Consider the following 24,942-nt stretch of genomic DNA (forward strand, 5'->3'; position numbering starts at 1 on the left):
ACCAATAAGTGGCGGTTGTTTCACCGACCTTTAAATGTTCATCCAGATTTTGCAGTAAAAATGGTTAAAGCTTGCATTGTTTTACACAATTTTGTACGTCAGAGAGATGGATTTATAATTGAAGACACCACATCCTTCACTGGTTTGGAAGACTTAGCCCAAGATGCCAACATAAGAGGAGGACTGACAGCCAACGCCATAAGGAACACTCTTTGTAAATATTTTATGACAAATGCTGGAAGCGTGTCATGGCAGATGTCAAAGATATAAATTAACAAGCCTTTTCCTTTTTGTAGATTGTTTGTGAAAGCCTGCGACTGTATAGTAAATAGTTTTCTTTATAAATAAATTACTGCTACCACTCACGTTTTTAATCGTTTTGTTTATATTTTGTACGACGCGTTTCGGGAAATAATTCCGATCTTCAAGTGCGTTTTTTTCTCTAAGTTTTCATTATGTGTAGTGTTTTTTTATTTGTGAGGTCTTGTGCGTGTTTCTCTTATAAATTACAGTAAAGAAAACAGAATGCAAGACCTGACACATAAAAAGACACCACACATGATGAAAACTTAGAGAAAAACGCACTTAAGGATGGGAATTATTTCCCGAAACGCGTCGTGCAAAATATAAACAAAACAAAAAAAACGTGACTGGTAGCAGTAATTTACTTATAAACAAACGATTTACTTTTAGAATAAAATTTATAACGTTAAATAAAAACTGTTTAAAACGTATTAAATGTAATATTAATATATTAAATAAATACTTACCAAACGCATTTTTATCTTTGTCTTCCATCTCATCAAAATCTTGCTTCAGTGCTACGCAAACTTCCCGCCAAGCATTCTTTGTAGCAATACGATCTCTATACGCATCTAGAGTTTTGTCCCACAGAACAGGTCTTACTTCCACCAAGGTTATCAAAAGTTCAGTATCAATTTCATCCATTCTTCTACACTTTTCAGTAAACAAGAATAAACACAAATGAATAAAACGACACTACAACGAACTAGTCGACGCCGTACGGCTCAAAACCGTCCAGTGTGAAAGCATGCACTTAGTCACGTAGGCCACTGTTGTCGAACTTGCCGTACGGCGACCGTCTGTTGTAGTGGCAAGACACGGCTGCAGCACGGCACGGCAGCGGCATTTTGCCGTCGCCGTATAATGTGAAAGGCGCCATACATTTCTTCACACCTACAGCCGTACGGCTTTTTGCCGTACGGTCAAAACCGTATAGTGTGAAAGCGGCGTTACGGTGTGTAGCGGGAAGGCGTTTGTGTGCGCCACTGTCTCCTCGCCCCTTACCTGTTTCAGTCGTGAATGGTTCGCGGGAAGAACGATTGCCGGTAAGTCTCCGTGTGGGCTGGAATCTCTCTAATTTTATGTTCACTGTCTTTTCACGAGATATGTATACGAGGAATCAATAAATTTTGTTGACTGTTATAGAAACGTACGCTCCAGGAGCAGCAAACCAAATTGTGATGCTGATTAGATTAGGTTAGATTTACTTTCATTCCAATTGATCCATAGTGAGGAGATCCTCCAGGATGTAGAACATGTTAGAAAAACAATAATACATGACAAATATTTACAACTAAAACAAGTAAGCTAATGTACCATTCCACAGGTCCCATGTGGGATGATCGTCATTTTTTTTAATGAACACATTATGAAAGAATCATTTTACAAACACTAAGGCACTGAATTTAAAATAAAAACGTTTTTTTTATTTATAAGGTAATAAACATGTAATAGAACTACTATATTACTTATTTACAATGAACAATTTACTGCACTGAAATGGTGCAGAAGTTAGATTGTATTTACACACACTTATTTACAATGAACACATTACCGCACCGAAATTGTGCAGAAGTTATATTGTACACACATAAATCAGTTGGTTCTACTGAGAAATTCATCAATGGGGTAGAAGGAGTTGGCCACCAATAAATCCTTTAGGCTTCTCTTAAACTGAATTTCAATGGTTGTTAAGCTTTTTATGGCTGCTGGCAAGTTATTGAAAATGTGTGTTCCTGAATAATGCACACCTTTATGTACAAGAGTAAGTGACTTTAAATCCTTGTGAAGATTATGAAGATTATTTCTTTTGCAGCGTCTGCCACTGGACTTTGTTGATCAACTCTGTGACGCTTCGCCCTTAATAAATGAACCTATGACCAAGCACGTTGCTCTTCTTTGTATGTTCTCTATTTCCTCTTTGAGTCCCATCTGGTACCACCGAGCGAGGTGGTGCAGTGGTCAGCACACTGGACTTGCACTCTGGAGGACAACGGTTCAAACCGGCGTCCGGCCATACTGATTTAGGTTTTCCGTGATTTCTGTAAAATCGCCTCAGGCCAATGTCGGGACGGTTCCTTTGAAAGATCACGGCCGACTTCCTTCTCCATCCTTATCTAACCCGATGAAACCGATGACCTCGCTGTCTGGTCCCCTCCCCCGAATCAACCAACCACTCATCTGGTACGAAATCCATACTGACTCGTAGTATGTTCTTCCCCAGTGGAACGCACTAAACATTTCAGTACGGTACCTATATTACTGGCGCCGGCCGTTGTGGCCGAGCGGTCCTAGGCGCTTCAGTCCGGAACCGCGCGATTGCTGCGGTCGCAGGTTCGAATCCTGCCTCGGTAATGGATGTGTGTGATGTCCTTAGGTTCATCGGCGCCTTTATCTAAGGACGTTAGCCATAAAGTTCCGTTTATTACCAGAAAAAACAAAGTCCCGTAGTTAATTTTTTTGTTCGTTTGTAGTTACATTCCTGAGCTCCTAGTACGCACTGAGATCCGACCGGCAAAGTACCGTAGCAAGCCACTAGAGAAACCGAAAGTAACTGAGCGCCCTTTGATAAAGTGGAGCACCGTACGGCAACACTACACCACCATAGGACACTGTGGGTTAGTAGCACAGATGCTTCCAACGTAGTCGCACGAGTCTGAATGAGGAAGAACGAAGTTGCAGACCTGGAAACAAGACAGAAAGGCAATAAGCAATCATTTTATACTTATAGAAAACCTTCAACCACAGACAGCATAACCCGAGCCAAATCGTGCACTGTTCACCGATACAAAAAAGCCTTCTTTAATACGGTGATCCATTATATGACACGGGTTCCTTTGTCACTAGAAGTAACAGATACAGAACTCATCATCCTTAAACAAATAGCTTATGTTAATGGATATAAAAGTAAACAGGTAATGAACATTTATTACAAGATAAAAAGGGAATGACAACACATGGAAACACTGTCAGAAAAACGAGAGCGAGAAAAAAATACGTCTAGAAAAACAACCGGACAAGTGCGAATAAGACTCGTGCTCCGTGGGTTCTGTACAAACTTAATTAGATGTACAGTACAGACAGTTCATCCACCCCAATAATCGAGAATCACGACGATTTTTACCTATTATCGATATCGATACTGGCGAGATATCTGTCTGGGGAATTCAAAGACCTTCGACAAAGTATTAATTTTGAGTTTAAAAAAAAAAATGGTTCAAATGGCTCTGAGCACTATGCGACTTAACTTCTGAGGTCATCAGCCGCCTAGAACTTAGAACTAATTAAATCTAACTAACCTAAGGACATCACATACATCCATGCCCGAGGCAGGATTCGAACCTGCGACCGTAGCGGTCGCTCGGTTCCAGACTATAGCGCCTAGAACCGGACAGCCACTCCGGCCGGCTTGAGTTTTAAGTTTAAATGTTTTGCATTATGTTTTGCAGGATGTAGGTTGCAGTAGGTACTGGGAGATGAAGAAGCTTGCACAGGATAGGGTAGCATGGAGAGCTGCGTCAAATAAGTCTCAGGACTGAAGACCACAACAACCACAACAGCGATCCTTAACAGCAGCCATAGAGTCAAAGCAGCCGTACGGCGCCTCCAACGTTAGCTTATACGTATTCAGTTATGGACAGCAGCGAACGGGATTATCCTGATTGAGGAGAAGACGCAGGCCATTAAGTTTACTCGCCGTCTGCCCGATCTCAGAGACCATCTCACGCTGCGCAACTTAGCACTCTCTTGCACAAATCAGGTGAAATACCTGAGACTGATAACGGACAGGAAAGTCCCCTTCTAGGACCACGTTCTGGGAAAACGCAACAGCACCTGTTTCACCAGTATGTTATACCATTTCAGTCAACACCTGAACGTGAGAACCAAACTACGCCTGTACCAAACAAAGATCCTACCGTCAATCTTATACGTATGCTCTTCCCTGGGGGACCACCTGTAACAGAAATCTCAAACTACTGCAGATCGTAAAAAATCCGATGCTTGTGGTTAATCCTTGGAGCAACTAGGTGGCCAAGGATCTGGGATCTCCATCAGGAACTGCACGTAGAGACCATCAGGGAAGTAATCGTATCATCCGCACAAAAACAAATCGCTATCATTGAAGCACTGGGGCCCACTATGAAACATCTTGATTATGTGGGGTCTGTCGTCCCTGAGACGTGGCACATCAGAGTTCCTCAATCTATCATCGAGGCACTCCTCTGACATAGCAAAGTAATGTGTGTTTATAAACTAAAAAAGGAGAAAAAGTAATGCAACGTTGTGTGACAGAAAGGTAAAGTCAACTGGAACAGAATGTAACATTGGGTGAAATGTAATAAAGTAACCAACACCTTAGGGGGTTGAAGGATCTAGTGCCTAACACCCTTCTCACGCGGAAATACAGAGAAAATTACGCGTCTACCCATTACACCTAGGACGTCTAACAACGATGTGGTAGTACTTCTGTGAAACATCTCCAAAAGCGGCGGGCTGCCCGTGAGCCGTGCGTCCACAAAGAGCCGTAGATGACGGCGGCGCTGTTGACCTCTGCAAGCCTTGGACGACACACGATGACACTTCACACTAGGAATCACGTGTCAGGAAATAAATTATTCAAATATTACGTTCTGGTTGAAATCATTTTGTTCATTGGGGATACGATCAGGATGCTGTTTCTTACTGCCAAACATTTCAAGGTCCTTCAAAAAGCTGAGGTAAATACTTTTAGAAGTGGTGTGCTAAATTTTCAGAGCATGCTTTATATCTGTTCTTTTATGTTTTTGATTTTTTGAAATAGTTCAAATGGCTGTGAGCACTATGGGACTTAACTTCTGAGGTCATCAGTCCCCTAGAACTTAGAACTACTTAAACCTAACTAAGCTAAGGACATCACACACATCCATGCCCGAGGCAGGATTCGAACCTGCGACCGTAACGGTCGCGCGGTTCCAGACTGTAGCGCCTAGAACCGCTCGGCCACACCGGTCGGCGAAGGATGTTCAAGACTAAGAATTACCTGTTCTTTCACTTACCGCACCCCATACCCTTAGGTATGGGGCAATAGCAGAGAGTGAAGAAGAAGCCTACCTATAAGCATAACGTCGCAACCGCCGCCTGAGATCAACGCACTGCCTTAAACACCACACTTCTCTACTGTTCAACATGCCTGAAAGACATCTTGATGTTGTGTAGACTGCTCTTTTTGCACTCATGAAGGAAGTAGTTAAGTACTCTCTTGCATGTGCCATGAATCAGTTTTGAAATACCTAGGTGTGAGGTATAACGTGTCAACTAATTTTAAAAAATTATGGCTCTCCTGTGTAACCGTATCTTACATGATGCCCACTTATATGAGTTGCTTCTGTTTGTGTTCGCAGTACTGATAAACACCGTGTGCCCTACTAGTGTGAATACAACAAATACTAAATAAAGAACACTGACGTTTCGTCATACGATTAATGTTAAGTGATTTAATGGTATGAGGCCGCTGTTGTTACCACTATATAAATTTATGAAAACTAACATTTTATGACGTAGAGACCGGTACTTGACTCCTAACCATTTTCTTTAGCAAACAATGCTTCACAGGACATGTAAGTAGCTCTCTGTACGTGCAATTTGCATCCCTGAGTTTCTGATTGACGATACGAGTAACGTATTTCAGCTTTTGGACCTATGTTTGTTAATCGTGTATTCCAAATTATCGAGCTATAATTTGCCACATTGAACTATGTCTAAGAAAATATTATATCTTGGTGTAAACAATAAGAGTGTGATCCCTATTCGGGCTTCTTCTTCGGCTGCTAGATTTTTAACGGGAACTTCAGAATCCGGTCTTGCCCCAGAATTCAATTCAGATACCAATCAGCTGGGCCAGAAGACACCGATTCAATCTGGGTGACTGAAGTGTCGATAATGAAACTTCGAACTAGTCCTCGTTCGTTGCTATCATCTTTCAGTGATCAATCGGAACTAAAAAGTGTTCATTCCAAGTACAGTTAAAACACATCCTCCTCCCCAGCACAGCCGCAACGGAATATCTTTGCGGAAAGTTATTTATGCCGTAGGAAGGAAGAAGAAATGCTGAACAAATTCTGAATACATCTGGAATACTTTGTCCTGAATGAAATACAGAATTTATTGCCTGAACGTCTTGTTGCTACGAGGACAGTAATCGCAAACATATACACATGAATCATTTCATAACAAATTAAACAAAGAAGAAAAGAAATATGATTTCTCGTTCCCAAAAAGATAGCCGCAAATAGTTTTATCACACTTTGCTATTTCTGCCAGATGTTTGATTAATATGTGGCCTGTGAATTTTGTATAATTTTAAGGAAAGTGATGTGTCCCTACTTGTTTCTTTCCTACAAGAACGGTGATATTCTTGTTTATTATTAACAACTGTCTGTACGAAATCGAAACTCTGTTGTCATCAGCGTCCTTTCTTATTGATTCGTGTTCTTTAAACTCCAGTTTATTTCTCGTACGAATAATCAGACCAGTGCCAAATGAGAATTTAGGAAACAAATTCTTGCATTCATAAATCGTATTTCTTCGCATTCGTAATTTCATGATGCATAAATCTTCGCTGAATGAACGTTTTCAGAGAGAAGTTCCACTTACCTTTCAGAGTCACAACATAAGAAAGCACAATAAGTGATAGCCAAATCTTTTTATTGAAGAGTCGTCACAACTGTAAATCTTACGTGTCGTAAAATTGGATAAATAGGAACAGCGGGGTGAAGAGAAAACGAAACTTCTGAAAAACTTCTCTGCTATCGTGTCACAAGACAATGGGAATACCATTCAAAAATTTGTATGTCTAGGCTGGCAGTGAACCAATCTAACAGGGAATTTATGAATTTTAATGTCGGTGACGCTGTCGGTAGATGTTTTATTCACCCTATGACGATCGTCGTATGTGGTGCTCAATTTGCTTCTTTGAACTTTTTTTTTTAGTACCAATGTAAGCTGTGTTGTATTTAATTTAAGTACATACTAAGCAAATTTACAATTCCATTTCACAACCGAAAAGTTCAGTTTAAAAGTACACTTTAAACAGAATTGTTCTTCGGCTCTTTGAAAATGCAGGGTTGTCCCTTCGGGAATTGAAGGGTGAATAGAAACAGTAATCGTCAGTGTTTCTTCACAAGAATATCAAGAATTTGACAGAAATGAAGAATCACCTTACACTGTTCTCAAGCCGGGAGATAATGCTGTGATTAAATAACATGGAAAAAGTAAGCATTCTTGCACTTAAAAGTTGTAATTTAGAAGGCAAACATTGTGTTGATGTTCTATGGCTAAACAAGCCCGATCAAACACGTTGAAGAGTCGACGTCAGATGAGTAGAAATTTTTTAGTCAAGAAGTACTTCTGGGGGGGGGGGGTACGATTTGTAGAATCAAAGATATCATTTTTCACCATTATGTCAGTGACTTAATGTGTCAACAAATCAACCAAATTCCGCAGTCTAATATTAAAACAAAGTAATTAGACATATAACAATCTTTATTTCGAAAACAGAGTAAACAAATTCAATTCATGCAATATTTTTAGTTTTTGTGTTGAGTATCGCTTTTTTGAACCAGATAAATTTTGTTTCTTATTCTTCTAGGTCAAAACTATTTTGATATGTCCCCATAACAATGTCCTGTTTCTATTCGCTCTGATCTGCAAGGTGAATGGCGCTAGGTTCCAAATCTAACTTTAAGTTTGAGCGCAAGACCTATAAACCCGTATAATTTTCATTTTCACATTTCTTTTTAAAAGTATCAGTTTTTTCTTTTATAGTTGAAAACTGTTCTATTCTCACCGCACTTTACGGTATATGTACATTACTGAGATGTATGGGGTGTTAAATTGTACAGACCAGTTCGGGCATGCAGACAAAATTTTTTATTCTTATTCTGAACTAGTTTCGTTATGATTTTATCACTCTCATTCTCACTGCCTTTTAAAACTATAAAAATGCCATATCAAGCGACAGGTTTTCGTGTAAGTGTTTTATTCGAATTTTATCTTGCAGCAATTTTTGAGAACATTTTTCGTGGAGAATATCAGCGATCTCGATCAAACATTTTAAAACTGAACTAAAAACATTCCTGACCGCAACAAAATATTTATTGGCAATGGTAACCAGTGTCGGCCAAACTGTGACCATTTTCAGATCTTATACACTGTGATGACAGGCGGTGAGCGGAGCAGGTATCGTGGATGCACGAACGTCAGCTGCTCACAACTTTCAATTAATCAGCCTTGCACTGAACTAAATGTTTGAAATAATCTTTCTTGACCGTGTTCGTATTTCTGTTACCCAAGGAGGAAGCTACATCTAAATCTTGGAAATTTTCTGAAAAACAGTTAGCAGATTAGGAAGTTGAAAGATTTAATGTGGACTAAAAACACTTTCAACTGTCCTGGTAAAATATTAGCTTCATCGAAAATTTTCAGTGTTAAAGTGTATCTCTGGAATGGAGAGCGCTGTAAATAATCTGTGAGATTTCCATCAATTACAAATCTCAAACTACACTCCTGGAAATTGAAATAAGAACACCGTGAATTCATTGTCCCAGGAAGGGGAAACTTTATTGACACATTCCTGGGGTCAGATACATCACATGATCACACTGACAGAACCACAGGCACATAGACACAGGCAACAGAGCATGCACAATGTCGGCACTAGTACAGTGTATATCCACCTTTCGCAGCAATGCAGGCTGCTATTCTCCCATGGAGACGATCGTAGAGATGCTGGATGTAGTCCTGTGGAACGGCTTGCCATGCCATTTCCACCTGGCGCCTCAGTTGGACCAGCGTTCGTGCTGGACGTGCAGACCGCGTGAGACGACGCTTCATCCAGTCCCAAACATGCTCAATGGGGGACAGATCCGGAGATCTTGCTGGCCAGGGTAGTTGACTTACACCTTCTAGAGCACGTTGGGTGGCACGGGATACATGCGGACGTGCATTGTCCTGTTGGAACAGCAAGTTCCCTTGCCGGTCTAGGAATGGTAGAACGATGGGTTCGATGACGGTTTGGATGTACCGTGCACTATTCAGTGTCCCCAGTGGTGAACGGCCAGTGTAGGAGATCGCTCCCCACACCATGATGCCGGGTGTTGGCCCTGTGTGCCTCGGTCGTATGCAGTCCTGATTGTGGTGCTCACCTGCACGGCGCCAAACACGCATACGACCATCATTGGCACCAAGGCAGAAGCGACTCTCATCGCTGAAGACGACACGTCTCCATTCGTCCCTCCATTCACGCCTGTCGCGACACCACTGGAGGCGGGCTGCACGATGTTGGGGCGTGAGCGGAAGACGGCCTAACGGTGTGCGGGACCGTAGCCCAGCTTCATGGAGACGGTTGCGAATGGTCCTCGCCGATACCCCAGGAGCAACAGTGTCCCTAATTTGCTGGGAAGTGGCGGTGCGGTCCCCTACGGCACTGCGTAGGATCCTACGGTCTTGGCGTGCATCCGTGCGTCGCTGCGGTCCGGTCCCAGGTCGACGGGCGCGTGCACCTTCCGCCGACCACTGGCGACAACATCGATGTACTGTGGAGACCTCACGCCCCACGTGTTGAGCAATTCGGCGGTACGTCCACCCGGCCTCCCGCATGCCCACTATACGCCCTCGCTCAAAGTCCGTCAACTGCACATACGGTTCACGTCCACGCTGTCGCGGCATGCTACCAGTGTTAAAGACTGCGATGGAGCTCCGTATGCCACGGCAAACTGGCTGACACTGACGGCGGCGGTGCACAAATGCTGCGCAGCTAGCGCCATTCGACGGCCAACACCGCGGTTCCTGGTGTGTCCGCTATGCCGTGCGTGTGATCATTGCTTGTACAGCCCTCTCGCAGTGTCCGGAGCAAGTATGGTGGGTCTGACACACCGGTGTCAATGTGTTCTTTTTTCCATTTCCAGGAGTGTACTTTCAATTTGTGCAGTAAGCCGCACTCAAAAAAGGAAAATAATTTTCAATAAACCTGAGCAAAATAAATAATCACTGTACGCTTTTTAAATGGGAAGTGCAACAAAATACTGTTCACTTCCTGCTGACGTTAGTACAACGTGGTAATAATATAACAGATGCTGACAGCAAGACGTCGTCACCTTATTGTTACATAGTCTCCTTACATATTAGTCAATTAACACAACGATATTCATATGTTTTTCAATTACAATTACTTTTGTAAATAAAGCAATCGACAGCAGTGAGCAGCAACAGTCATCAGCTGGATCCTCCTGCCCGCGGTGCACGTCGGCTAGTGTGTGGTGGCGGCGGCGGGTTACTATCTCTGGCGGAAGCGACGAATATCCGGCCGTCGGTGCGTTGCGGCGCTCTTCCTCACGCCATGAAACAAACAAAAAACATTAATGTACAAAATCTATCAAAATAACATAGTTAAGCTATTCTTCCACTAGCACACATTATGGCAGAAAGAGTCCTGGTGCAACTACGGCTAATTTCCGTTACATCGTAGGATGTAAGGGGCTGGGCGGGGAAGAGCGGGGGTGCTGTTTAACGTTTTCTGTAGAAGTCGCAGTTTACGAGATGCTCCAGAAAAATATGAAAAGGTGAATGTGTTTTATCCATAATGGATGCGGGTGAACTCCGTCACTGTTCCTCTACAGGGAGTAGAATAATATGCGCCACCAGTTACAACAGAAGGTGATTTTATGTAACACACGATCGGTTTCGGCCTCGTGCCCATCTTCAAGCGGTTTACGTTCTGGAACACCTTTCCATACTCAGTGCTGGAGAGCACTGTTTAAATCGAAAACAAATGATGTGATGATGAATAAAGCAAGTGTGTCGATATCGTATTCACCGTACATTTGTCATACTTTTGTAACGAATCATTTATTAGCTACCATACTAATTACAGATGCTTCCATATTATGTCTTTGATAAAGTAGTGCCAACTTAGGTGTTGATATATTCAGACACACACGCACCTGAATGTAAACCACCTGAAGACGGGCACAAGTCCGAAACCGATCGTACTGTTCAAAACTTTGCGGCTAAACGAATTTTTCCCTAAATTTTCCTTCGTTGACTGGGCTATCTGTTAAATGGCTGGTTTGGAACAACTCTTTAGACTAGTATATAACGTGCAGGTCCTTTCATCTCTGCGTAAGTGCTGCAACTTAGCAACTTACGTCCGTCTTAACCTGCTTACTGTATGTGACCATTGCTCTTCCTCCGTAACTTTTTCCCTCTTCGCTTCCCTCCATTACGACTCCTTGTTGCCTCAGGATGCGTCCTGTCAACAGAGATCTTCGTTCAGTTAGTTGGAGTGTGCCACAAATTTCTTCTGTCTCCAATTCGTTTCTGTACCTCCACATGAGTCATCCGATCTACGCACAGAATCTTCAGCACTCTTCTGTAGCACCACATTTCAAAAGCTTCTCCGGGGCTCTTGTCTGAACTGTTTATTGTTCACGTTTCACTTCCGTAAAAGGCTATGCTCCACACAACTTCATTTAGAAAAGTCTTCCAAATTTTTAAATTCATATTCGATGTTAAAATGGAAATTTGTGGTAACGTCTTATGGGAGCAAACTGCTGAGGTCATCGATCCCTAAGCTTACGACCTACTTAATCTAACTGAAACTAACTTATGCTATGGACAACAGACATACCCATGCCCGAGGGAGGACTCGAACCTCGGACGGAGGGGAGCGGCGTGGGCCGCGGACCATGACAAGGCGCCTGAGACCGCGTGGCTTCCCTTCGCGGCGTTAATAAATTTATCTTTTTCATAAATGTTTTTCTTTCTATATCCAGTCTGCATTTAATATTTTCATACACTGATGTATGCATAAAGATTAGCAGTGTCCCCGTCTATAATGGAGTGTGTGATTACTCCGTATTTATGACGTTCCGAGAGCACCTTAGCTATACATAAAACATTTCTCTGTTTCTCTAATTTGTGTGCGTCATTAATGACGGTACACATATAAGGAAAGCATAGGTCTTTTTGATGGGACGATGTATCGATTACGAACATATTAAAAGAATCCAAGTCATTGTTTACGACAGAGCTATCTGAAGAAGTGGTTGCTTAATCAATGAAATGCGATAGCTAATTTCTCTTTCAGTTAAACTGCTCACGGCGACTGGCTCTGAGAAACAGGAATACTGTCGCTAGCCTAATAGTACTCGGTATTTGTTAACTACAAAATTGGTGGACATCGTTCGGTATACAGCAACCAAGCTACAGAGAACGGTCATAGATGATAGTTAATGTTCTGGGTTTTATGAAAATGTAGTTGGGAAACATATTTTATATAATCTTTACTCAATTGAGTGAACGTTCGGTGACATGAATTATTCGTTATACTTTGGCTGGTTGGTTGCTTGATTCGTGGGAAGGGACCAAACAGCGAGGTCATCGGTCCCATCGGATTAGGGAAGGACGAAGAAGGAAGTCGGAGGAACCATCCCGGCATTTGCCTCAAGCCATTTAGGGAAATCACGGAAAATCTAAATCAGGATCTCCGGACGTGGGTTTGGACCGTTGTCCTCCTGAATGCGAGTCCAGTGTGCTAACCACTGCGCCACCTCGCTCAGTGTAATACTTTTTGTGAGTAGGCGTATTGCAGTAGTCATTACGTTTCCGGTAAAATATGACCGAAGTAAAAAGAGTCTGTCCGGAATGCTGATGATTCCCGGGTAGGTCAATCACAGGTCAGTTAGTAAACGATCGCTTTATTTTAGTTCTGCATTAGCTGAACGCAAAATTAAAAGGATAGCTGGAAATAGTAGGCGAAGAAAGAGGTTTATGGAAAGCTGCTGTTAAAATAACGAACAGTTTAATGGAACACCTGCACCGGCATCTAGGAGTAGTTAACTTGGTGCTGACGGGAGCCTTAGAGGAGAAAAAAATCATTGCGGGAAGGGCAAAGATTAGAGTAGGCAAGAGAAATTTTAGAAAATTTTATGTGTAGCAGGTAGACAGAGATGAAACGATTGAGGGTGCGGGTGTGAAGAACTGGAGGACGTCTTCAAACCAGTCGAAAGACTGATGACAGAAAAAGAAAGAAAACCAGTTTCTTTCTCGAGATGGAACTCGATATCATTTAAATACGCTGGCTAATTTCCAGTTGAGTTTATAGCGGGTGTGTAAAATTTACTACAGTTTCACTGTTGCTCAGACTCTGGCGCGGGGAAAAAAGAGAGTGGAGGGGGAAAAAAAAGCCAGCAGAGCGATTTCTGCAGCTGTTTGCATTGGGAGCGATTCGACGTCTGTCGTAATTATTGTCTTGGGGGAGATAGCGACGCTTTCTGCAAGAAGTATCTGCAGCATCCGCTTTTATGAATACACGAATGTTTCAAGTCGCCGTAAAGCAACTGAAAGAAAGCCGGGAGTGCTTTTATTTACATACAAATCTTCGCTTCGATCGCGCCCTTTATTGTCTCGCCTTTATGTTCGAAAGATGCTCGCAGCGAGCACCATCGCGCTGCCGGGTTCCAATCCATTAAACGAAACGCCGTGCTACGTATAACTTTTTAATTCGATCTTAAAACCGGACTTTAAGATTCATGAAGAGATGTTTCGAGATGGTTCTAATATTTCGCTGCAGTACAAAGAGTTTTATTTATGAGCGTGTCATTCTCAGAATACACTTCATTATCGGGAGTGCGCCGTGCCCGCTTCTTAAGTCGCCTTTATGGAACAATATGGAACGGTGTTACGACTACAGGCGAACGCCACGGCATTAATATGAAACATTACATTTCACGATTTAGTCGTAAGTCCAGTTTTGCAGTAACACAGCCAGTTAATGGCATTTTGTTCGCGAAGCGTTCTTTATTCAGCACACGTCGTCTCGCTTCAGAGAACGCGCAGGCCTAATTTTACAGGTCTCTTCCGATATGTGCCTAGGTGCCTCGGTGTTTGAGAGCTGCTAAAACACTTCATAAAGAACAGCCATGCGGATAGGAGTATTAAAAATATCTTGGTGGATTCCATTTTAGAGTACTGCCCGTTGGATTGTTATACTGTGATAGGGGAAGGCTGTGAGCACTATGGGACCTAACATCTGAGGTCATCCGTCACCTAGAACTTAGAACTACTTAAACCTAACTAACCTAAGGACATCATACGCATCCATGCCCGAGGCAGGATTCGAACCTGCGACCGTAGCAGTAGCGCGGCTCCACACTGAAGCGCCTAGAACCGCTCGGCCACAACGGCTGGCTGATAGGGTAAGGGCAAGGATCTAGTTATAATAGAAGTATATTATGATTTCGGGTACAAGAAAATAACAAATTTTTCGTTTTTGGCCTATGAATTTCGACCAAAGTATCCAGAAATCCTCGAAGATGTACAAAATACCCATCAATGGCTACCACCAGCTATTACCACACCTCTTTATTGGACTAAAATATATTTTGCAGTCACCTACCTCCTTAGCTTTGGGAATATGTGCAGGCCAGACGGTATCAAATCTGATGAATAAGGAAGGCGTTCCACAGTTTCGTACTCCTAATGCCCCAGTATTCGTGTAACAGGTGATTTTTTCCGACGAAAAATATTTTTCTTTTTCAAGACAGACATCTTACCACCTACGTTTCCTCCTATTGATGCAGACATTGTTATCTTCGTTTCTTGGTTATGAGTCCCACTTGTCTCGTCCCGACTGACTAGACAACCTCACTTTTTCTGGTGAAAATAGTGCGGCTTTGAGCCACTCTTTTAACTGCTGTTTCATTCCGGTGCGAAGTTGTTGGACGCTGACTCATCAGCAATAACAAATCAGCGTACAAAGTCATTAAGTTACTCCGCCTTTTGCCAATATTCAACAAACTAAACCCCGTCTTGCACCAAATTTTCTTGTGGTTAATTATTCACATGAAGCGTACCACACTTTATCACACTCTTCTTGTGATACCACTGTCGGGTTCGGTATTTGATACATCTACGTCTGCATGGGTACTCTGCAAGTCACACTCAAGTGCCTAGCAGAGAGTTCATCGAACCACCTTCACAATAATTTTCTATTATTTCAGTCTCGAACAGCACGGAGAATACGAACTATTATATCTTTCCGTGCGAGCTCTGATTTCCATTATTTTATTATGATAATAGTTTCTCCCTACGTAGGTCGGCGTCAACAAGGAAGAGGAGAAAGTTGGTGATCGAAATTTCGTGAGAATATTCCGCCGCAACTTAAAACGCCTTTGTTTTAACGATGTCCACCACAAATGCTGTATCACACAGTAGCAAATATGCGTGGATCTGTAGTTAACCTGGCAAGGTCGAGTAAAAAGTCGCAAAGGAAGATGACAAGTACTCAGTCATCTCATGTTAACGTACACAATTCGTAATGCTCTTGTTCTTATGTTACCTTTGCATGTAGATTTCTGAAAACGTAAGTAATTCCGAAATATATCGTCATATTTTGTAATTAATAAAGTCATTCCAGAATGAAATTTTCACTCTGAAGGGGAGCGTGCGCTGATGTGGAACTTCCTGACAGATTAAAACTGTGTGCTGTGCCGAGACTCGAAATCGGGAGCTTTGCCTCTAGTGGGCAAGTGCTCTTACCAGTTGAGCTACCCAAGCGTGACTCACAGCCCATCTTCACAGCTGGCAGAATTAAACCTGTGGGTAAGGGCGTGAGTCGTGCTTGGGTAGCTCAGACCGTAGGGCCCTTGCCCGCCAGAAGCAAAGCTCCCGATTTCGAGTCTCACTCCGCCACACAGTTTTAATCTCCCAGGAAATAAAGTCATTCTACACTTGCTGTATAATTTTTATGTGACCTAGCCAGATTAACTACAGAACTACTTTACTAGAATATCTAGCCTCCTACGTGACTTTATGTCACACTTTTATTACCCAATAGCATCTTGTGTTAATTTCTGTAAGTTTCTGTCTGTGCTCACAATTTTCAGGTTGATATTCCTTATGATCATATGGCAGTATGAATTTAGCCATCCAATTCTCACCACTCCGTCTATAGGCCACGAGTGGCCTACCGGGACCATCCGACCGTCGTGTCATCCTCCGCTGAGGATGTGGATAGGAGGGGCGTGTGGTCAGCACACCGCTCTCCCGGTCGTTATGATGGTATTCTTGACCGAAGCCGCTACTATTCGGTCGAGTAGCTCCTCAATTGGCATCACGAGGCTGAGTGCACCCCGAAAAATGGCAACAGCGCATGGCGGCCTAGATGGTCACCCATCCAAGTGCCGACCACGCCCGACAGCGCTTAACTTCGGTGATCTCACGGGAAACGGTGTATCCACTGCGGCAATGCCGTTACCCATCCAATTCTCAGCTGTTGAAAATAAATGATCAGTCTCTTAATAATCTTTCAGCAATTCTGTATGAATTTCGACTGGGGATAAACCGCTCAAAACAGAGAGTGTATCTTTGGCAGGGTATTCGAGCGGAACATCCACGACTAAAAACTCCATGTAAAGAAAACTGTTTCGAAGATGGAGTTGAGCCGGCCGTAGTGGCTGAGCGGTTCTAGGCGCTACAGTCTGGAACCGCGCGACCGTTACGGTCGAATGTTCGAATCCTGCCTCGGGCATGGATGTGTGTGATGTCCTTAGGTTAGTTTAAGTAGTTCTATGTTCTCGGGGACTGATGAACGTAGAAGTTAAGTCCCATAGTGCTCATAGCCATTTGTACCAAGACGGAGTTGATACTTGATTTACGAAATAGTGCGGCAAGTACACGGTTCAGTTTAGTGATTTTCTTTATTTTCATTATTTTTAAGTGTTTCAGTGCGTGTTACATTAGCCTTCTTTTTGATAGACCACTTAGCCGTCTACTAGACGTTTCCAGGGTACACCACGAGGAGGTGAGTCTGTCTGTGTACCCCTCCACTGAGTTTGGAAGGAGGCTACGCAATCCGTTTTCCCAGAACGTCCCCGGAGAGAAACTGTTGAGTGATTTCGAAACACGGAAGGATGATTGCTCACCAGATATCTCGACCGGCTACATACACTAGCTGTCTCATACGACATCCCAGATGGCCTTGATGCCAGATACATAATGATTTACACACATGTCGGCTACAAATTACGTGATCATGAAGTGGGAATCTAGCTATAAAGGAACGTGCAATGTTATTACTCTACATATCGCTACTTTAATACCTATGTGAATGGAACTGTAAAATAAATCAAAATTTTAGTAATTAGTAATTTGTTACGTTTACTGTCACTGAAGAAAGTCTAGGATGAATTTTTGTAACATTTAGACATACACGATAATGGTGTCTGCGTAGTTTGGGCGCAGAAACTCTCCGAAAAAAGAACTGGAAAGAAGATTTAAGAATTAACAGGGAGACGTACATGAGTTCTGCCTCCGAGAAGAAGCCTTTCTCTCAGCCTGAGACTGCAAACGCTCGCTGGTGTCGGTGTAGTTTTGTCGAAGCAGCACCATAAGAAATGACTACTACCGAAGCGGTGGATTCGCGTTAACAGTGCGCGTGGTCCACGTAACGACTGCCTGCACAGCTAGCCAATGTTCAACAGCGGAGTTTTTGATGCTACTTCGTGATGGTATTGTAGGACCTCAAAGCTGGCGAACGATTTCTGAAGCAAATATGCTGTCTGACGAAGGCTTTTGATTATTGTCAGTTTTGTGAGAACTGAGGACTGCAATGAAATTGTTTAAGCTAGAGTGCTTGAATGTATTTGACAGAATAGTAAGTGAAATGGGGTACAGATCTCACGTAACAGCATGCCACTTCATCTCACTGTAAGTTTCTGTCACGAATGCCTTAAATGAAAACTCTGTAATCATTTCGTGGTCGAAGCTCTCTCCTTGTCCGCGTTCACATCCTAATGTGTAATAAGGAAATGTGGTTCCCCCCTAGAGCAAAGGTGTGTGAAACATCGTGTGTTAGGAAGCTCCAGTCAAACGCATTGTGATAGCACGAAAACGCGAGATCTCCAAAAATTGACATACTAGAAGGCAAACATCCAACAAACTTGTGAAAACCAAGATGTAATAAGATAATAAATAAAACCTACTGAAGAGGGGGAACTTGTCAACCAATATGTGTGGGTAGTAAAACGAGAAAAATAGTGTTTGCTTAAAAAAGCTCCATACCATTATATTGTCGAAAATACGCAGCGAATTTTGGACCAAATACAGAAAAATACCGACACAGCTGAACGAGTTAATAAAATAGCGGCTTTACAGTTCCAGTAGAAACAGCTAAAACAGCTAAAACAGCTAGTGAAGACCTGTAACACAGCTTTCCACTTGGATATTTAAAAAAAAATCCCCTTCATGTTATGGGCTATGAGATGCTCGTCCAAACATCAAAGCAGCTTTGCGGATATTTATAACAATTCCAGTCACTACACCATCATGTCAACATAGTTCCAGAAAATTAAAGGTGATAAAAAACTACTTAAGGTTGAGTACAGTTGATCAGATTGTCTAATGCATCTGCGGATACAACACGACGCAGCTGCTAAATTTTTCGATGGCGTAATCAATGAATTTGTTTCTCTCAAACCAAAGGATCGAAAAGAAAAATTATAACACAAGCGAAATGTTTGGAGCTGAATGTGTTGTCAACGATTAATTTTCTTTTACGTACAGCTAATAATTTACGAAGAGCAAATAAAGCCTGTTTTTTATTGTACATCATATTAAGATTAAGGTACAGTAGATGCCATAAACAATAAGACAGATTTCGTTTTACTTTCAACTGCTTAAATATTTCGCAAGTTGTTGTTTATTTTCTACCATGATACGTTTAATTTGCTGTATGTAATATTTTCCATCCATCCAGCTCATTTAAGTAATATATTATTAACTCCACGAATAGTTACAAAATCTCTTCTATCTGTAAAGAAGAAATTGCAGAAAGAAAGGTTTTCTGTGCGGCGGTTGAGGGAAAGCGCGGCTTTGGCAGTTCCGCCAAAGGCGCAAAATCACTTCGATATGGCTGTGGATAAGAGTGGTGTAACGTTTTCCATTTTTGTGAAATGAGCCTGCAATCAGTTTGGCTTCATATATTTTTTCTGAAAAACAATATGTTCCCGCGATTCGAAAGTGAAACCGTAGTTACACAATTCTCTTGATACCCAACAACCCTTTACTGATTACGGGATGCACTTATGCATCCACAGCAATTAACCTTCTCACATAGCACCTGAATATGAAGTCTCAGGCTTCGGAACGCTATGTAGCTCTATAATATATTTAAAATCGTTCTTCTGACTGAAAACAGTGATTCAATCGTTCGCAGCTTAATTTGCAAGGATTAAATTTCAAGTATTGCAGTAAAATAATGGAAGTACTTTCTTTCCCGGGCATTACCAACCTCCCAGATACTCCTGCCTTTCGCGTATGCGGTTATTGGTAATTTTGATTGGATAATAGATTAAGCAGGATATGAAACCGACGCTTTCCGTTTTGCACATGTCACTGTGAATATTACGAAATAGCTGATGTACGATTCTTACTTGCGCGTTCTTTACTCGCTTTGTGTTCTGCGAAATGAATGCCACAATTCGTCTCTCCGAAGCCATTCTTAATTTTCCTAGTGATTGTTTACTTCAGTACTCGATTCGTCGAGCGCTCTACTTTATTGCGGCTGGACGAATCTGTTCATCGAGCGAAGAATTTTCGACGGCTGTTGTCTGTGAAACGTATTCCAGGTAAGTGAAGCACCTTGGCCACAGCAGTAAGGGGATCATTTACAATCGCTGTTATTTCCGTAATATTAGTTTTTGCGGAAATTCATTGCTAAACTTCTTACGAAAAACAGAACTAATTTCATTTGTACGTCTATAAAATTTAATCTCCCCTATAACCATACTTTTTAAATTACGTGACGGTATTAAAGTGCGATTTTTCGTTGAAGTTCATTTCATCCTGTGGTGCTCTTGCTCTCGCAGTATTCGAGGAATGGAGCAGTACTGAATTCACAATTTATTCTTTGCTGGGTGTTTGTTTTTTGTGACAGTCCGCGTTCTCTTTTGTTCCGCAGAGGTATGTTACTCTTACTTGCGCGTTCTTTACTCGCTTTGTGTTCTGCGAAATGAATGCCACAATTCGTCTCTCCGAAGCCATTCTTAATTTTCCTAGTGATTGTTTACTTCAGTACTCGATTCGTCGAGCGCTCTGCTTTATTGCGGCTGGACGAATCTGTTCATCGAGCGAAGAATTTTCGATGGCTGTTGTCTGTGAAACGTATTCCAGGTAAGGGAAGCACCTTTTTACTTTACGAAAGTCTACGTATCTGATTCAGGAAACAATAGAGGTACACATGCAGTCCCTTTGAAAGAAGTAAAATGTTGAAAAAGCAGGAATCTCTCGTATAAAATACAAAAGTTACCATTTTATTCTGAATATAAAACTGTAGCATATTCATATTCACCCAAGCCCATATGCATATTTAGGATACTTCAGGTAATCTTGGTACGCTGTTTAAAACCGAATGCGAACCACATGTCAGCGTAAATCCAGGAGCTAGCCGTACATCACTAATCACTTATCAAATTCGGCGAATATCTCCCTGAGCTGGATAAACGTTGTGTTGTTTTCAGTATTTTACTACATTGTTGATACGATTACAAATTACTCCTTATCCCTGCAGAATATTTTTACATATTTTCGGCGTTTATTTGCCTTTTTCGTCCCCCAGATTTCTGTAGTGTTAGTTTGGGGGTTTTACGTCGTCGTTGTGTACCATTTTCTTTCTATGTTACGTCATTACACTGTTGCTATATTCTCAAGCAAACGTGTCTATTTTGTGTTGAAAAACTACCAGGGCAAAAATACAGAGATTTATCTTTTTTAAACAGCGTACTTTCGTTTCTTTCTTCCACGAAATGATCGAAAAGTGTTTTACTGACGGCCGCTTGAATGTGTTGTAGATTTTTACCAACGTGTCTGCACAAACTTACCTGCTAATCAGTCTTCATTCGTTCACTTTATTCATAAATGCTATATTAGATTAGATGGTCTGTACGACTACTGCATGACTTCTTAGTGAGGAAGTGCGTATGTCATGTAATAAAATGAAATATTGCAATCTGTGTTAAGTCATTGTTTGAATGATTTTACACCGTCATTTTTTTCTTTATTTGTTAATCAATACGATACTTATGTACTACGTGCATTGTCGCCATATAAAAACAATTACAGGAATGTTTTTTTAACGGTCGCTTACAGTGCTTAAAAATAGCAGGTACATTTCATCGGTATGTAATTTCGTCGTCATTGCAACCATCACGTACTGTCATCCATGGCACATATTCACACCACTGCTTGTCCCAACCCACGGGATTCTTCTCTGGGCTACCCAGGTCTTTCGTCGTTTTGTTTAGTTTGCGAAAGGCAAGTGTGACAACCGATTCTCTCCCATCTGTAAAATGTATTGATGACATGGTTGCCTGTATACGTTCACGGCAAATACCAAAAGTTTTTCTCTGATTGTATCATTTTTCATGGAATGTATCCTCTTATATCCTTTAAAATTCTACTGGGAAAATTCGTTTCCGTCCCTTGAAGTTAACTTCAGTTCATGATTTTTGATATACAACTAATGGCATTATCTAAAATTGTGGATAGTGCCATAATTTTATAGAACCTTACTTGGATGTCTTATTTACTGTCGCGTCCCATAGTTGTATTAATTCTTGTGGACATTCTAGAAAAGTTAGTTAGTTGGTTTTAATTCCCATACGTTGCATTCGAGACATTTAAGAGGTGTTATTATTTGGGTGTACTTGATGACTGGGTGTTGTGTGATGTCCTTAGGTTAGTTAGGTTTAAGTAGTTCTAAGTTCTAGGGGACTGATGACCATAGATGTTGTCCCATAGTGCTCAGAGCCATTTTTTTATTTGGGTGTAATATTATGTAAACAAAATTTTTGTCTTATAATATGAATGATGTAGCATACGTTTTTGTTTGTTGCCTATTCGAAAATTTCTTTCTTTTAACTTCCTCTTCTGTTTAACGCTTGCTTCAGTAGACAGGGTGTCAGAAGAAGGAATAGCCAAACTTACGTAAGACATTCCAACCACATGAAATAAGAAAGTGTTCTACTGATATACGTCTGGAAACACTTTATTTAGATGTGAGCCTCATTTTTACAGTTCTTCAAAATACGGAAACATACAGGGATTGACCGTACCAACATACCACACGATACTTTTTCTCACATGAACTGCACGAAATGCACTCAGAATTGATAAAGGAATCACACTGAATACGCTGATATATATACCTAGATTTATGATCCATGCGCATAGTTCCACAGCCTTCCATAGTACGGGCATGTTTACTGTCTGCAACTTGTACCGTTATTGCGACGCGCAAGATCTTTAAAATGCCCCTTGAAATGGTAATGGTTTAGGTTTGGATGACGTAGAACCAGGGAATTGGTCCACCGCCTTCTACCTCTGAATCTTGTCACTTAAAAGCAGGCGCCGAAATGAGCAGGAGCAGAAACCTGCGTTCATGTTTCGTCGCACTGAGAAGAAAGCACGTCTAAAAGAGACTGCGGAGAGCAGTCTTTACATAAGCATTGTTAAGTTCGTCCGTTGAGGCTCGGTGGAAGAACATGAGCCCGAACAGTCGTCAATAATGCCTAGCCAAACATCGACATAAGCTCTTTGTTGGCGACGTGATTCATCAGTTCTATGAGAATTCACGTCAGCCAGCCCATTTTCCTATGAATTTACATATTTGATTTACTATGAGGACACTGTAGAAAATATATTCTAACATTTAGACCCTATCTTTTGGTTGCATGCTTCTGCCGTCGTCTTAAGGATACCAAAAATCCGACCGCTGAAAACCCATACCGGTATTTTAGTTCTGAATAACTAGTATTTTTCGGTATTTGTTTGGTCTCGGTTATAAGACGTAAAACCTGCATTGGTTTGAAATATTGCGTTATTATAGAGAATGGGAAAAGCTATCTGTGATCAACTCTAGTTTGGAAAGTTTATACGAAGTGAGGTAGCAATGAAGTACAATGTTTAATTTGCTTTAAAAGATTTATCTGTCGTTTCTATGAAATAATAAGAGTAGCAGTTCAAATGGCTCTGAGCACTATCAGACTTAAAATCTGAGGTCATCAGTCCCCTAGAACGTAGAACTACTTAAACCTAACTAAACCTAAGGACATCAAACACATCCATGCTCGAGGCAGGATTCGAACCTGCGACCGTAGCAGTCGCGCGGTTCCAAACTGAAGCTCCTAGAACCGCTCGGCCACCGTGGCCGGCTATGGTAGCAGTAATAAATTACAAACTTTTCAATAATTCATTCATAGTATTCAGTAGAACTAGAGAGAAACTGGTCTGTTGGCAGTGTCTACATAACATGCCTTTGTCTGCTTGTTGCCATTGAAAACGAACGATGATGATGATGATGATGTTTGGTTTGTGGGGCGCTCAACAGCGTGGTTATCAGCGCCCGTACAATTACTCAATCTTTGCTCAGTCCAATTTGCGCCACTTTCCTGGATGATGATGAAATGATGAGGACAACACAAACACCCAGTCATCTCGAGGCAGGTGAAAATCCCTGACCCCGCCGGGAATCGAACCCGGGACCCCGTGCTCGGGAAGCGAGAACGCCACCGCGAGACCACGAGCGGCGGACAAAACGAACGAATTAACACGAAAAACAGCGTTTCAACTTCATTGTTCACCCTTTAGTACTGACTATTCGTAATGCTCAAACAGTGGTGTGATCCCCATTGCTGAATTTCAGAAAATTAGAAGCAATAGAAGAATACGGGTGATTTGTTTTGTAGTATTCAGACACGTATGACTTTTCGAAAAAAGCAGCGAGTAGTGGACGGACTAAATTTTATTTGCTTATTTAGTTCAATATTGTGATACGCCGTATACTGAAACTGAGGGAGTCAGAATTTGTCGATCTGTGGGCGCTTACTGTGATTATTAGCTCGCCCGGTTAGCCGTGCGATCTAACGCAATGCTTTCCGGGCGGGAAGGCACGTTCCTCGGCGCGAATCCGCCCGACGGATTAGTGTCGAGGTCTGATGTGCCAGCCAGTCTGTGGATAGTTTTTAAGGCGGTTTTCCATCTGCCTCGGCGAATGCGGGCTGGTTCACCTTATTCAGCCTCAGTTACACTATGTCGGCGATTGTTGCGCAAACACTTTCTCCACGTACGCGTACACCATCATTACTCTACCACGCAAACGTTGGGGTTACACCCGTCTGGTGTGAGTCGTTCCAGGGGGGATCCACTGGGGGCCGGACCGCACAATAACCCTGGGTTCGGTGTGGGACGGCTGTGGGGTGTGTGGACTACTGTGGCCTGTTGTGGGGCTGTGAACCACTGAGGGCTACGACAGATACGAAGCCTCTCCGTCGTTTCTAGGTCCCCAGTTGCATAAAATACAATCCAATACAATACTGCGATTATTACCGGAAAGCCGGCCGGAGTGGCCGAGCGGTTCTGGGCGATACAGTCTGGAACCGCATGACCGCTACGATCGCAGGTTCGAATCCTGCCTCGGGCATGGATGTGTGTGACGTTCTTAGGTTAGTTAGGTTTAAGTAGTTCTAAGTTCTAGGGGACTGATGACCTCACAAGTTAAGTCCCATAGTGCTCAGAGCCATTTTATTACCGGAAATGACAGGGAAA

General features: G+C 42.1%; 1 long non-coding RNA gene across 4 annotated transcripts in view; it reads right to left on the reverse strand.

Annotated features, from left to right (window-relative positions):
• Positions 1 to 10,258: 10,258 nt before the first annotated feature.
• The window catches only part of LOC126100608 (uncharacterized), an 807,357-nt gene continuing 792,673 nt past the window's right edge, over positions 10,259 to 24,942 (reverse strand). For all 4 annotated transcript variants that reach the window (XR_007522189.1, XR_007522190.1, XR_007522187.1 and 1 more), the window contains one exon: positions 10,259 to 10,666. This is a non-coding gene — a long non-coding RNA (uncharacterized LOC126100608). The remainder of the gene's footprint in view (positions 10,667 to 24,942) is intronic.

The sequence above is a fragment of the Schistocerca cancellata genome, chromosome 9 (genome assembly GCF_023864275.1).
Source record: "Schistocerca cancellata isolate TAMUIC-IGC-003103 chromosome 9, iqSchCanc2.1, whole genome shotgun sequence".
Taxonomy (NCBI): domain Eukaryota; kingdom Metazoa; phylum Arthropoda; class Insecta; order Orthoptera; family Acrididae; genus Schistocerca; species Schistocerca cancellata.